The sequence below is a fragment of the Terrapene carolina genome, unplaced genomic scaffold (genome assembly GCF_002925995.2).
Source record: "Terrapene carolina triunguis isolate 2854851 unplaced genomic scaffold, T_m_triunguis-2.0 Scaffold66, whole genome shotgun sequence".
NCBI classification, from domain to species: domain Eukaryota; kingdom Metazoa; phylum Chordata; order Testudines; family Emydidae; genus Terrapene; species Terrapene triunguis.
Genome location: NW_020664417.1, coordinates 22919067 through 22934997, shown reverse-complemented (window position 1 = coordinate 22934997; position 15931 = coordinate 22919067). Strand labels below are relative to the sequence as shown.

At 38.2% G+C, this 15931-nt stretch overlaps 1 pseudogene; it reads right to left on the bottom strand.

Moving 5' to 3' along the window:
• Positions 1–4715: 4715 nt before the first annotated feature.
• Positions 4716–15931, bottom strand: part of LOC113406011 — a 158324-nt pseudogene continuing 147108 nt past the window's right edge.

The window sequence follows — 15931 nt, the reverse complement described above, 5'->3', positions numbered from 1 at the left end:
TCTAGTCCCGAGTCTCCCCAAAACTATGCTGCCTGCAGTGTCCAGTCCCTCTCACTGGACCCTCACAGAAACAATATTCCTTTATCTAGGACAGGCGGGCTTAGGCACTGTCTGCCAAACAAACACATTTCCATCACACATCTATAATTCTTTATACACAGCTCGTACATACATGATGCAATAATATTGATGACCAGAGTGATACCAGTTTGCATATGACACCTACACAATACCTTTTAGATACAGATTATGACAACAGTAAATTGGGCCATTCAGTGTGTCAGGACTGATGAGAATTATGTTATGGTGTGTGCTCTTTAAGTTGGCATTGACGGGCTCCCAGGATCACAGATACGTATCCCTGTGGACTTTGCTGAACCATTAGAAGGTTATCTGGTTTGGTCATCATTGACACCATTTAAAATGGCCAGAAGTTTGCAGAATGACTTCGACTATAGCTACCAAGACCATTGGACATCTTCATACCTTGTTTAGCCAGTCTGGTCTACCATTAGGGTTGGTGAGTGACAATAGACTTCAATTCTGTTCAGAAGAGTTTCAGAGGTTCTTAGTTAGAAATACAATTCAGCACATTTGTTCTGCTCCATAGCATCCTGCCACAAATGTACTAGCAGAACACTTTGTACAGACATGTAAGCATGCCTTAAGAACAAACTATTCTATTTTGAGTCACCAGCAGAAATTGGACAACTTCTTGCTTGTCTATAGGAACACACCACGTACTCAGGAGTCACATGCAAGTCTTTGTTTGAAGCAATCTTTGCATATCTGTTTGGACCTGCTATGTCCTGATGTTGCCCCATGTGTCACCAAATCCCAAGCTATGCAAAGTGAAACTTGTCATTGTTCTTTCCGAGCAGGAGACTTAGCATGGACTCACAGCTACAGATGTGGAATGAAATGGGTACCTGGAGTTGTAAAATGCACAGGACCAGTTTTGTTTGTGGTGAAACTCTCCGATGGTAGTTTATTGAAATGACATATGGAAAGGTTGCAGCCTCAACAAGTACCAGAGTCTAGGGCTATTCCAGTAAGATTTTCTGTTTCTCCAATCAAGCTGCCTCCTGTTACAACTCCTAATTTTATAGAATCATAGAACTGGAAGGGACCTCGAGAGGTCATCTAGTCCAGTCCCCTGCACTCAAGGCAGGACTAAGTATTATCTATACCATCCCTGACAGGTGTTTGTCCAACCTGCTCTTAAAAATCCCCAATGATGGAGATTCCACAACCTTCCTAGGCAATTTATTCCAGTGCTTAACCACTCTGACTGTTAGGAAGTTTTTCCTAATGTCCAACCTAAACTGCCCTTGCTGCAATTTAAGACCATTGCTTCTTGTCCTATCCTCAGAGGGTAAGAAGAACAATTTATCTCCCTCCTCCTTGTAACAAGCTTTTATGTACTTGAAAACTGTTATCATGTCCCCTTCTCAGGCTTCTCTTCTTCAACATGCTAAACAAACTCAATTTTTTCAATCTTCCCTCATAGGTCATGTTTTCTAGACCTTTAATAATTTTTGTTGCTCTTCTCTGGACTTTCTCCAATTTGTCCACATCTTTCCTGAAATACGGCACCCAGAACTGGACACAATACTCCAGTTGCGGCCTAATCAGTGCGGAGTAGAGCGGAAGAATTTCTTCTCGTGTCTTGCTTACAATACTCCTGCTAATACATCCCAGAGTGATGTTTGCTTTTTTTGCAACAGTGTTACACTGTTGACTCATATTTAGCTTGTAATCCACTATGACCCCCAAATCCCTTTCCGCAGTACTCCTTCCTAGGCAGTCATTTCCCATTTTGTATGTGTGCAATTGATTGTTCCTACCTAAGTGGAGTACTTTGCATTTGTCCTTATTGAATTTCATCCTATTTATTTCAGTTACTTTTGATAACTTGTTGGAAGGAACTCTGGTACCAACTGTTTCTGTTGTACAGGACAATGTCACACCACCGCATTATCCAAAAAGAACATCAAATCCAGATGTGCATATGAATTTATAATTTGTTTAGCTAATGAGTTTCTATTCCAGGGCAGAATAATCCCTTGCAATTTGAGAGTCTGTGCTAGTCCACCCACAACTTTTAGGTTGCCTTTATGTTAGCCCTGTAAATGATAATGTATTTGGATAGTATTTTAAAGCTGGGTGGAGAAATGTGGTGTTCTGCCCCTTTAAATGTTTGGGCGCTCTGTACTGACCTTGTGCAGAGACTCACTTTTGTTTGTTCCTGTTTGTTGCCAGAACAATAAAATCACCACAACAGATAGAAACACAGCTATCAGCTTCCCTTATGTCTATCTCCTTCACTGTTGGTTCTAAATATAACCTGGGTAACCTTAAATCTGCATTTCCTGGTTTTCAGAAGTCTGAATTTTGCTCAACCCAACATGCTGCAAGGGGACAACATACCACCAAGAAACTTTAATTCTATTAACATAAAAACCTATATTTTATTAATATTACATATGTAATCCTCTCTTTAGGAAGTCATCTTCCCCTGGCAATGAAGACTAAGAGTTAATCTGAAATGTAATGCTTACGAGATTAAAGGATCTGAGGCCACATCAACATGGCCTTATCCTGTGTGGCAAACTGCACTCAACCTCTGCATCAAAACCTCCTAGTTTTTTGAATACACTAGGGTGGATGAATTAGAATTTTTATGGCAGATTTAGGTAAATTCAGAAATCGAGGATTTTAGGACATAAGAACATGAATAATACACAACACTATACTACCCTGTAACATTTATTTTGATATTATATCACTTATTCTACACTGCTCCCAAATTTTCAATGCCGTGCATATTTTTTGTACTGACAATGCATAACTGTATTTTGGAAACTGTCAGGAGGGAAGGGGGAGATTTTGGCAGGTGGGCACGGGGCAGTTGGGGCTTTGGGCTCCCAGATGGCAGCTTGAGGTCTCAGCCCCCAATAGCATTTTGGCAATGGAAATGAAATACTTCTTTCCCTCCACCTGTTGACAGGATTGGATGTAACATGACATTTGGGAAGAGGGTTAGGGGGAGGTGACTTAAATTTCTAGTTCTTTATCCTAGCCACCTGTGGGCTAGTGCACTGATTTCACAGCTTACAGAATAAAAGTCAGGTGAACTTCAGTCAATGTGGTCCCTTCTTCCCAGAGCCACTTTTATGAGAACTTATAAGGAGTCCAAACAAAACAAAACGAGCAATAGCAAAACAAAGACTGCAACTACAACCAACAGTCTCAACATACAGACCTGGAGGCAAGACCCCAGTTCACATCCAGCTATCCCCCTCCCAGCAGCCCTCTGTATTACCCCGACTCCCTACTCCCTCTAATAGGTCAGGGTTAATTGGCTGCTACATTTGGGTGTGGGCTAGGGGGTGCTCTTGTACCCTGTTACACCAGCCCTTGGCAACAACCAATTACCCCCAGCACACAATAAATATGGATAAGTACAGCTGGTTGGAAATTCTTTGACAAACTGGTTTTTCAATGAAACAAAAAGGCCATTTCTGTCAATTGAAATGTTTTTAAAAAGCTAGATTTTAACAAAATTTAATTTAGAAAAACACAAAACAGTGTTTTGATAATGTTTAAACATCTTGTTTTGACATTTTCAGATTGAAAATTTTGATTTTTCATATCAAACTGAAATTCATTTTTATATAATTTAAAAAAAAGGTCAAAATCAGAGCAAAATATTTTGGTTTTAATCAAGAAAAAAAATTTCAATTGACCCCAAATTAACTTTTTTTCTAAAACTCATTTTGTGAGAAATTCTATTTCAGAATGGAAAACATTTGAAAATCATGATATTTCCTGTGAAACAGAAAATCTGGTTCCTGCCCAGCTCTATAGTTAAGCATATTAGCTGGTTATTTCTGCTAAAGATATCAGCACAGAAATAGGCAAAGGTGGCATTTAAACTGTCATCGTTCACTTTCAGAGTAAATATGCAATTAAGAAGATTAGAACATTGCACGTCTCAGGACTGTCATTTCAAGCTGTCATGCATGTGGTTTATACTACACATAAGGGGGTGTTTGTGTGTGTGTGTGTGTGTATATATATATATAGAGAGAGAGACAGCTTAGGATCTGCCTTAAAATCTTGTATAGATGGAAGCTTCCATGAATGTGGAATACACTGGGCCTCACTTATAAAAATAAGTCATTTTTGTTCCATGCCGTCTGATGTGAGGAGCAAAGAGAATATTTTTGCTGCTGTCATCAGGATCCAGAAAGCATGGCATTAAAACTAGCTCCAGTTCCTCGTAGCAAGAGCCATTTAGTTTATTCTCTATGCAGGAAGAATTCTATTGGGAATCATTTTGATTTTGTACATTAGTTTTCACTGTGTTATTTTGCTATATAAATTTTTAAAAATAAAGTGCATTACATCTCCTTGATTGTAAATATGTATCTGGATAGTTTATGGAACTATTGTGAGGCTTTTCTGGTCCCCCTGAGCACTGTTGAGTGGTGTTTGTGTAACAAATGTATGCTAGGCAGCACATGTGCTGCTGAAAATAATTTATGTGCCTCAGATTATTTGAGAGACTAGGTGGGTGAGAGAATATTTTTTACTGGACCAACTTCTGTTTACACAGAGCTCTTCAGATAATTTTAATAAACTTTATGACACTGATTTTTTGTTCCCTTTTCACTCTCTTTCTTTCTGTAAGGAAGATGCATACACACTACTCAGGTTAAAACAGGTATCTTCTTCACTTTTGCTTTGTTTAATGCTTCTATTTCAGAATACAGCATGCTCTGTGTAATACTGCAGGAAAAATGGGATGGTCCTAAGGAGAAACCTACAAAAAAAATGAGACATAGATAAAAATGAATATTACCAAAAAGACCCCTTACCTGGCTTTCCCAAACATATATTAATGTAACAGCTAAATTCAGTCATAACACGGAATTAAGCCACTGTATCATCTTTTTAGTGAGTGTTCAGTTGATTTAAACAGGCATCTTGTGAAATGAGCATTCTAGATGGCCATTATGATTATAGTACTTCTCCCAACACTATTTTTATGATGCATACTTTCAAATCAGTGAACTATGTTCAGAGCTGTTTAGAAATGTTATGAGGAATGCCACTTTCAAAAGTGTTATCTATTTTCAGTTGGCGAAGCCATTCAGTTTTAAGCAGCTTTAAGCTTTTTATTGAAATACCTTATTCTGTATAAGTCTCCCATTCATAAAACCCCAAAACAAAAACAACAACAAAAAATTAGGCATCACAGATGTTTTCCCTTCATAAACTGAGTTTCCCATTGTGTATTTCTGCAAATGTTTTTAACAGTGTTATACAATCCTACGATATGGTTACATTTGTTCTCTCACTATTGCTGATAATAACTACCAGCTCTGTGATTTGTTTGGTTTTTTTGGGGAGGTGGTTGGGTTTTTTTTACAATTTATATTCTGTCCACAGAAAACAAACCTTACAACAAAATGTAACCAGATCTGGATGGCTACAAGCTGGTCTATTCCTAGTGGATCAGGGGATAATGTGTTCAGAATGCTGGTTAGAAGGATAATTAGGGCCAGTGACACTCTCACCATCTGGAATTGTTACAGTTGTCAAAATCTGAGATGACTCATCGTGCTGTGGGGACCATATCTCTAATGGCAGCACTAATCATAAGGGAACAGTAGACAGGGATGAAACTGTTGTTAAGTGTCATAGTTTGAGGAAAATGTTCAGCAAGAAAAAGAGGGAGGGGCCTTTTCTGACTTAATATTTTTTCACACAGAAAGACAAGATGCTCTGACTCTCACCAAACCAGAGGGTTGTGTGATTTTCATGAGTTCCAGCCACCACTGAGAGTGCATCTCCTTATATGTTTTCAGTCCAAACTAGAACTTGTTGTATAGATTCTTACATACAATCCCTGCAGATTTTTGTTTTACTATGCACTGAAGAAAAACAAACAAACAAAAAGAAAACCTCATGAACCTACAGTCCAGTAAAACACCCACTGAAGTAAATGGGAGCGTTGGCAGAGTAAGGACTGCAGGATTTGGCCCTGAATGATCAAAGCAATGATTAGTCTGTGGAATTGTTTCACAAAATTAACATAATATGATTAAGATAAATAAAGGATTTTTGTGGGAAAGTCTAAACTATTTAAGAATGGGAAAACCAAATCTACAGAATTGCTATGAGATTTTCTTAATAACAGCTATGGCTGTTTTGATTAGAAAAAATGTAGTTAACATTTGTAAGGAAGTGTGGTTTTTATGCACTTCACCAATACATACAGAAAAACTGGGAGACACATTTGTGAGTGGATTAATTTGAGAAGCACAGGTGCTGTATAACAGAATCAGGCTTCTGAGTATAAACAAACATAGCAGGGACTATCCTAAGAGCTAAATATATTCTCCTCACACTGCATATAAGGAAAAGAAAATTGAGAGAGACATTAAACTGCAAATCCTTTTGCAGAAGTAACAAGCAGTGTTTGAGTGACAATACTATAAGGAAATGTGCAGCAGGCATTGCTGTCTCTGTGGAACTGTGACTGTCACAGTATACAAATAATTAACACAGATAAAGGGAGTAGCTAAGGGAAAATAATTGGCTGGGAATAAAATTAAGAGAATATGGCCATAAAGCTGAGGTTTTATATTGTTTCATTAAAGATAAATATATTTAACTATTGTTCATAAGAAATGTTTATTTTAGAAGACACTCAAACACAAATGAAAGACTTACTAACTATAGTAAATCAGACGTACATTAAACACAGTGTTACATTTCATATAGCCATTGCTATTTCTTCCCAATTTCTACAGTAACATGAATAGTTTTACAGGGAGATTCCAAAACATACTACAGTAGTAGCTAGAAAAAATAGGCAGTTTGTGAAAGATACCAGTCTAAAAATGACTGATTCCTGTGTTTTCTGATGTAAAGCCAAATTGCCAAATGCAAAGGCAAATATTAGGGTGAACCAAAATACTCTATCTGAATACACCCTGAATGTTGGGAAAGTTCAGATATTTATCCAAAACTTGCAGCTCAGACCCATTTGTAGAAGAAATTAAGTCTCTTTCTGTACAGTTCTGCTTTACAAAGATTAATTTTGTACTTCATGAAAAGTGAGATCAGTCACTTAAGACTTAAGTTAATATTTAATAGAAATGTGTCCAGAACAGTACAGGAGCTCTGTACTTCTCCCTCAGATTCTAGGCAAGTTTGGACACAGATTCAAGAGTCTTGGCTTGAGACTCTAACTAGTTCTTTAATTTAATAAATGAATAGCTATAATCAGTACACCATATAATAGCCCACAACCTTGAATAGGCCACTGTAATCTGAAGCATCTACTGATCATTTCTGTTTACTCACATATTAGAAAGAGGAAAGTGATGCTTTTGGATCCAATCAAAGTTCCGTTTAACTCTGTGGGTATCTCTGCACTGAAGTCTGTGGGAGTTCCATTAAGCCCTTGATTGTCCTTAAATGATGCAGGTGTACAGGAGCCATTTTTTTCAACCTGAAAAGATCCCAATTTGGGGCACAATGTGTGACAAAGACCCAAATGAAGGGCACAAAAATTATTTGTGTAGGAAACATAAAATGAGGTGGGACTGAGTCCTCTTGTGTAAATAACTTTCACTATAACCTCAGTTTCATTCTTTATTTCTCATGTAATTAATAAATAGTAAAAGTTAGGGACATCACATCTGTGTGAAGTATAGGGATGAAAAAGAATGACATTTCTTGAAATTAGGAACATCTGAAAGGTATGACAGATGCTGTTCCTATTCTGAAGCCAAGTCATCTACCCTGTACAAAGACTAATAGCGCCATGCTTTGCCCAGCTGACCTTCATGGGGGAATGTAGTTTCCTCTACTCCTCTGATCCAGACCACAAATAGAGCCATTCCGTGCCTACTCTTATAGTTTCAGAGCTGCAGAAGGGTGCCTGCACTCTTCCTCAACAGGTTTTAATCAGTGACTCCCTGCAGTGGTGGATTCACATCTCTATTCATTCTGTCCCTAAACCTCCCTCCCTATTACTGCAGAGAGAAACACTCAGCAGGGCAAGCGAAGTCTTCCTGTGCAGCCTCTCCACAGCCTGATGCATCCACCAGTATAGTGAAACCAAGTCTGTTCCACAATTTTAGAGCCATCTGCATCCAGGGGGCCAGGACTTTGCCCACAAAGATCAGATATTGGTTGGAGGTGTACGGTCTTCTTTTAAAAAAAAAAGTATTTCCCCCACTTTCCATTAATAAACTGGACCACAGTAATTTGTGACTTGACTACTGTAACCACTGTCTCTCTGGCTTTTCAACTTTGCTCCCCTCCAGTCTATCCAAAATACTGTCGCCAACCTCATTTTCCTCACCAACCTCTTTCATCATATTACCCACTTTCTCCAAGTCTCTACCTGGATGCACTCCGCATAAGTTTCATACACCTTATCATCACTTTCAAGGTTCTGCCCATTTCTGCTCACGCCTACATCTCTGGTTACCCATCCTACAATACTTCTGTTTCACCTCATGCTCTACCAATTTACTTCCTGGTTTGTTCCCTCTCTCACATGTCACACATGCCCCTGTGCCTTCTCCAATGGTGCTCCTGCCCTGCACATACAGTCATCAGGTGTCCTCCCTGATCCTGTACAGCATACACCATCCCTTTCCTCTTCTAGATCTCTCTTCAAAACCGTGCTTTCCTCACTCATCCCTCCAGCAACAAGCTTCTAATCTGCTAAAAATTCATGATAATACTAATTTTACTCCCCCCCTTCTATGGTCTCTAAGCTGCATTTATATAAAAGAATCCAATCACCATATAAATATGGGCCTCAATCCTTGGCCCCTGTTCTGACTGCTTTGTACCACCCTTACGGGGCAGCAGAAGGATCCTCCTGGCACAGGAGTACTTGGATGGTGCAAAGCCAATGTAGTTGGCTCTATACCACCCATTTCTCTCCCACCTCTGCCCCACCACACACATGCACTTTGTGTAGGCAGCACATTGGGGGAATGAGGCATATGGTGCTCTGCCAGATACCTGGCTGGCACTGCAGGTGACTGAAGCTGAGGTAAGTTAGAAACAGCCTCAGGACTCCTCTACATACTCAGAAGAATCTGCCTGACTGCCTGAATTTGGTCCCAAGCTAATTTGTAGTGAGTGTTACTGTTCCGCAACAAGGGTTTATAACTGTAATGCTGAGTTATACATTCCAGCTTTGAAGGTGGTTGTCAGTTTATTTACTGTTTAATTTTTCTTACACACAAATCACCTAAAAACATCTCCTTTATTTTTTACTTTAGTGAAATATTCCTTCTGGCTATTGCCTAACATTCAGGAGTTCTGGGGTTTTTTCTAACCTGTTACATGCAGCTATTTCTCTGTTACCATGACACCCACTAATGTGCATGAGACTGTAGTCTAAGAACAGTAAAGTCACATGAGAAGATGGACAAGTTGACAAGAAGATGATGCTAAAGAGCAGACACCAGATACTCAGCTGGTGCAAATCAATGTAGCTACGTTGAAGTCAGACTGTAAGTCATCTCTTTAATGCATTTGTAAATATTTTTAAGGTACACATTTATTAAAGACCTTTACCCACATTGTTTAGTGTTGCAGCAAATATTTTACTACAACTGTCTATTAATTTGCATGGAATTAACAAAGGCACCAAAAAATTGAGAGTGATCACTGATTAGGGTTGTCCAACGTGAGACACCTTGACACGTCTGACACATTATGTATTTCAGGAGTGCAGGGCAGCTGCATCTCCAAGTGAAATCCATGGGAGTTGTGGGTGCCTGATATCTTTAAAAATCAAATACAAAAATGTCTGAAATTGGACACCCAAAAACAAGTGGTCACTTTTCAAAAGCTTTGACCTAACATTCCCTGATATTGACTGGTTTTCTGACAATTTAAGAGCAACAGAAAGCATTCAGAAAAGTAATTCAACACATTTTAAAATAGCAACATTGAATATTATACCATTCCTCACACTACTTCAAATTCTAAGCCTACCCTTTGCTCCAAAGCACTGAAAAGATAGCAGGCAGAACATTTGCTGCCTGACATTCTTGTTTTCTTCTTGTTATCTGTGTCCCACGGTTGTTTTCTCTGTTGTATGCCACACTTCCAATTAAAAACAAAAACAAACAACCCAACAACTTTAATTTTAACAACATCTGAATGCCCCTGTTTTCATGTTGTTTTCATACTTGAATGAGTCTTAGTGTTTTGAGAATGAGATTTGATAAATGCAGTATTGACAGATGCTGTTCATGTTTCTTTTCCCACCCCATCTGATAGAAAGCCTCCTTTCTTTCAAAAGACATCTTGAAAGCCAACAACCCTTGACTCTGCAGTGCTGGACTTTCCTTGAACAGAGATTATTAATTATGTCTATTACAGACTAGATTTAAATAATGAAATTCGTGTCATCCTGTCACACGTGAGCCAATCTGAATTAGAACATGGGTCTTCATCAGTAAAAAACTAATGCACTATACCCCCCTGATATTCAATTTGCCAGACATTTCTTAATTAAACATATTGCAGTTACTTTTAAAAAAGATGATAGACAAAGATGTAATTTATTTTAGGGCAATGCAAGCGTAATGAGAATTTTTTTTGTTAGTGAATTACGAAAACATGTCATACTAAGCAATTTGTTTACCAAGCCCAGTACAATGACAGTATCAGTGACAAATACTTGGATGCTTCAAAGACAAAACACTCCTGCAATCAGGGTTGGATTAAGACCTTTAGAGGCCCTAAGCACTGAAAAGATTATGGTGCCCTCCCATATGTAATTCAAAATAAAAACAATACTATACCGTAAAATCAAATTTTATTTTTCAAAATTACACAAAACTTACATGTATGCTGAAATTAAAATAGCTTCTTTTTAGATTTTCTGATTGCAAAATTCTGGATAAGTTCATCGAAGCTGACTTGATGAAGCATGTCCGCTTCCATACACAATAGGGAAAGTGAATCAAGTCTGTCCCGACACGTTGTTCTCTGAGGGTTTTTTATTCTTTTCAGCTTAGAAAAAGAGTGTTCTGCGGAGCAGTTAGTAATCATCAATGTTAGAAAAATACGTAGTGCGATCTTTACATTTGGAAATACACATTGTATTCCGTCTTTCAATATTGTGTCATGAAGATCAATGTGACTGAATTCCATTTTTCCTGTTTCATTAAACTTTGCGCGCATATAACAGTGGAACTGCCGTACTTCTCCACAGAGATTCATGTTCAAGTCAACAGGGTATGAGTCAACTAGCTTTTGGGAACCTTGTGAATATTGTTCATCAGATAAGTTCATATCATTTAGAAAAGAAAATCTACTTGATACTTCTTTGTACACTTCACCTCTCCTCTTCATATGAGTTTCAAGTGTATCAATTATAGCGTAGTAAGTAGATACGCGAAATTTGTCTCTAGGATTCAATGGTGTTTCTGTTGCACTGCTATCATTTGCTTGTTTTTTCCTGATTCGCTTGTGGGACTGGGCTTCTTGTAGTTAGTATCAGGCAAGATATCTTTTGATATGTCTTCATATCTTTCGAAATCATTCCTCAAAGTGTGTAAGTGATCTGCTAATGATTGACAGAGGTCTGCATATGTTTTCAAATCCAATTCTTTTTCTTGGAGAGCTTGACTTGTGTGTAAAAGTGTTGTAAAATTTCATTCCACGTGGTCAATATGAATACAAACTTTAGTTCTTGCATCTTGTTTGAAATGTTTTCTGCCTCTCGTATAGTTTTTCCCTTTTGTGATTGGTCTTCAGCTATACTTTCTAATGCATCCACAATCTTTGAGTAGGACTCCAGAATTGCACTTGTTGCCACTGCACGTGCCTCCCAGCAAGTATTAGAAAGAGATTTCAACACACCATCATTGCCCAAATATGTTTTAAGAACTGCCCATCGGTGTGTTGAGGCAGAGAAAAATGTATAAAGTAACTGGACTGTTGAGAAAAACCTTACTGCCACTGGACAACAATCAACAGCACTGCGACCAACAAGATTGAGAGAGTGTGCAGCACATGGTATGAATATGGCATATTTGTTCTGTTCTAAAAGCTTCTTCTGCATTCCTTGATAACGCCCTGACATGTTGGCAGCATTGTCATAAGATTGACCTCTGCACTTTGAGAAATCTATTTTGCAAACTTGGCACAGATAATGCAGTACTTGATTTGCCATTTCTTCACCAGTGTGGCTTTTCAAATTCAGGAATGTTATAAATCGTTCAACTGGTTTTCCATCTGGGGAGACACATATCTTAGTACAATACTCAATTGATCAATATGTGAAAGATCAGGTGTAGAGTCGACAGATAAACTGAAGTACCCAGCAGTACTTATTTCATCCACAATAGCTGAACGAACTTTGTCACTCATTAGACCAGCGGTCAGCAACCTTTCAGAAGTGGTGTGCCGAGTCTTCATTTATTCACTCTAAATTAAGGTTTCGCGTACCAATAATACATTTTAACATTTTTAGAAGACCTCTTTCTATAAGTCCATAATATATAACTAAACTATTATTATATGTAAAGTAAATAAGGTTTTAAAAATGTTTAAGAAGCTTCATTTAAAATTAAATTAAAATGCAGAGCGCCCTGGTCTGGTGGCAGTGTGAGTGCCACTGAAAATCAGCTCGTGTGCCGCCTTCGGCATGCATGCCATAGGTTGCCTACCCCTGCATTAGACCAATGAATTCATCACATATTGCAGGGGTAGGCAACCTATGGCACGCGTGCCGAAAGTGGCACATGAGCTGATTTTCAGTGGCACTCACACTGCCTGGGTCCTGGCCACTGGTCCGGGGGGGCTCTGCATTTTAATTTAATTTTAAATGAAGCTTCTTAAACATTTTAAAAACCTTATTTAGTTTACATACAACAATAGTTTAGTTATATATTATAGACTTATAGAAAGAGACCTTCTAAAAATGTTAAAATGTATTACTGGCACGCGAAACCTTAAATTAGAGTGAATAAATGAAGACTCGGCACACCACTTCTGAAAGGTTGCCGACCCCTGACATATTGTCTTGGATAAGTATGATGGGTTACCTTTGCCAGCATTCCCATATTTTGAGATATAGCCTGCTAAAAATGGTTCAAACTGAGCCACAAGCTCCAACAATCCCAAGAAATTTCCATTCTGCAATGATCCAAATGTGTCATTTGATCCCCGGAAAGGCAGACCACGTTCAGCTAATGTTTGAATAACAGCTATAACACACTGCAAGACATGTTGCCAGTATTCACGCTCCCCTTTAATTTGTTCTTCCAATTTTTGTGTCAATCCAAAGCCCTGTCTTCGATTTAAATATGTCAACATTGAATCTGTGTGAGGAGTGCTATTTTCATGTTGTTCAATTAAAACTGTATTCCGCCAGTCACTAAATCCATCTGCAGCATGTTAAAGGTTTATATGCAAAAAGTTTGCAAACAAAACAGTACACAGACCCTGTTGATGGTGAATACAGCAGCCATTCTCGAGTGTATTTCTCACCATTCGCTTTCATGCCGAAAAATATTTTTTGTGGACAATATCTTGTTTGTTTGCCATTGGTAAAAGTCTGACATGAATTCTCAAATAGCCCAGTGTGGTGTTGACAGTCATTTGGTTCATGATCTATCCAGCAAGCTACATCATTGGTACAGAAATCAACCCACATACCAGGATCTTTTCTCCTATTATTTACAGCATGAGCAGGTTCAGTCCCTGACACATCCACACCTTCTAGAACAATATCTGTTTTACCACCAGGAGTAGGATGATCAGTTACAATCTCTGATTTCCTCGCATTATTTCGATCTACGTTAGTAGGACGCCCCCCTGGTTTAGGTGGGAATAAGTAATAAAAAGAGAACAGAAAAACGGTGGAAGAGTGTGTAGTGGAGTGTAAGGAAGTCTAAGAAAGTTCTGATTTTTCCCATGATGACTTCTTCGATGCTTTTTTTGAAATATCAAATATCAATTTTTTTCAAAAAAAAAAAATCTCATTTTTTGGGGTGCCCCCTGTTTTGCTGGTGCCCTAAGCACATGTTTAGTCTTCCTAGTGGGTAATCCAGCCCTGCCTGCAATGTTTCTAGATTACATAGTGCCTTGCAGTACACAGTCACAAAAATTCCTTCCTGATTCCAGCTGGTACTATAATCCATGAGATTTAATTACATAAATATGGACGTTATCCAGAAACTTTAAAATTCCAGCCACAGCATTTGATTCTACAAACTCTTGTTACTGTGAATTCCACAGGTTGATTTGATGGAATACAAAGTAGTATTTCTTTTCATTTTTTTATGCCAAGCTATTCATTTTATCAAATGACCCTTTGTTCTTCTAATATGCATTAAGGTATTAAAGAAGAGACTAATTAATTTTTATTATAATCATAATTTAGAACAACAATCTATTCACATCCTCCCTGCTCCAGCCTAAATGAGACTTTACACCAGAGCTAGTTAATAGGACCAATGCTGCAGCCAGTTCATTGCATTCTTCTGTAATGCAATAGGTGTTTTGCATATTGAATACCTAATTCTGCCCTATAAGGAAAAGCTATGACTGAAGAAATTGATTCCTTTGCCTGTTATTGTTGTAACATTTTTTAAACCTAAAATAATACAAAGAGAGTCAGAAGTCATCACACAATAATTACTAAAATCAAGAATTCAACACTTCTTTCATTTAAATGACCTTCCCAAAAAGAAGCTAAAACTGTATATGAAATAAAAACTTTAAAAGCAAAGTAGCGTGCAAACCAAAACCCCAGATCCAAACTCTGCGATAGCTCAGATATGGATTTGAATTTAGCAGTTTAGATACCACTCTCCTGAAGAGTCACAAGAATGTCAAGCAGATGTATGTAGGTTAGTAATGCTGATTTAATTGTCTGAAAGGTGACCTGTAAAGGAAAATAAATTGGAATGTGTGCCCGCCCTCCTTCTTTATAATGTCTAAAGAAGACCTTAAGTGTGTGGTGTCTTGTCTATCTTGGAAAACTCTATGGCAGCTGGACGACAAATAGAATTGTGACATCACAAGCACAAAGAAAGAGACATCTGATTAAATGAGAGAGGAAATTATTTGTATTCACAGCAGGTGAAATCCTGGTCCTATTGGGCATTGACTCCAGTGGGGCCAGGATTTCAGCCACTATTCAAAACTCTATTTTTGGTTTGTGTTGTAAAAACCTATTTAACATAAATGACTGAGAAGCACTTGGAAGAAAGGATGGCTCTAAGATTCAGCACCACTGCCTCTTCAGTTAAGGTGTGAAATGTTCAAACCTACATTTCTAAGCCTTCCCACAAGTCTGCTCATAAAACCAGGGAACAGCAAACAGTCCTGCTATTTATAAAGAGAAACCAAGCAGATTTTACATCTTTCAGCACTTCTTTATACTGTACTTCCTAATAAAAAAAAAAACTAAACAAGTTATTATCTTTGTAGGTCAGCTTTAATTGTCTTGATAAGCTACGTCAACGGTAAAAAAAGAGAAATGGCTTTTTAATTAATTACCAGCAGCTTCTTTGCCACACCCTATCTAGCAATAGTTGTTAGGTAGGACAAGCTTTTCTTACATTGCATCATTAACACAATAACTTGCAAATGTAGAGGCCTTGCGTACCCTATAATTCAAACTCCCACAGGAAGGAGGTGCTTAGCTGTATGATGTCTGTGGAGCAGCTAGATGATTTTTTGAGTTGGGGTCAGCCACAGGTCACTTTCTCTATAGTGTTGTCTACATGAGAGAATTTTTACCAACCTCTGGTTTAGTTGCATTAGAGAGACTTCTAAATTAGCACCCACTGCATTGCTTGGAAAACAAGCATGCAATCAAAAGTAACCTAATTCAGCAGGAATCCCTAAAGACCCAGGG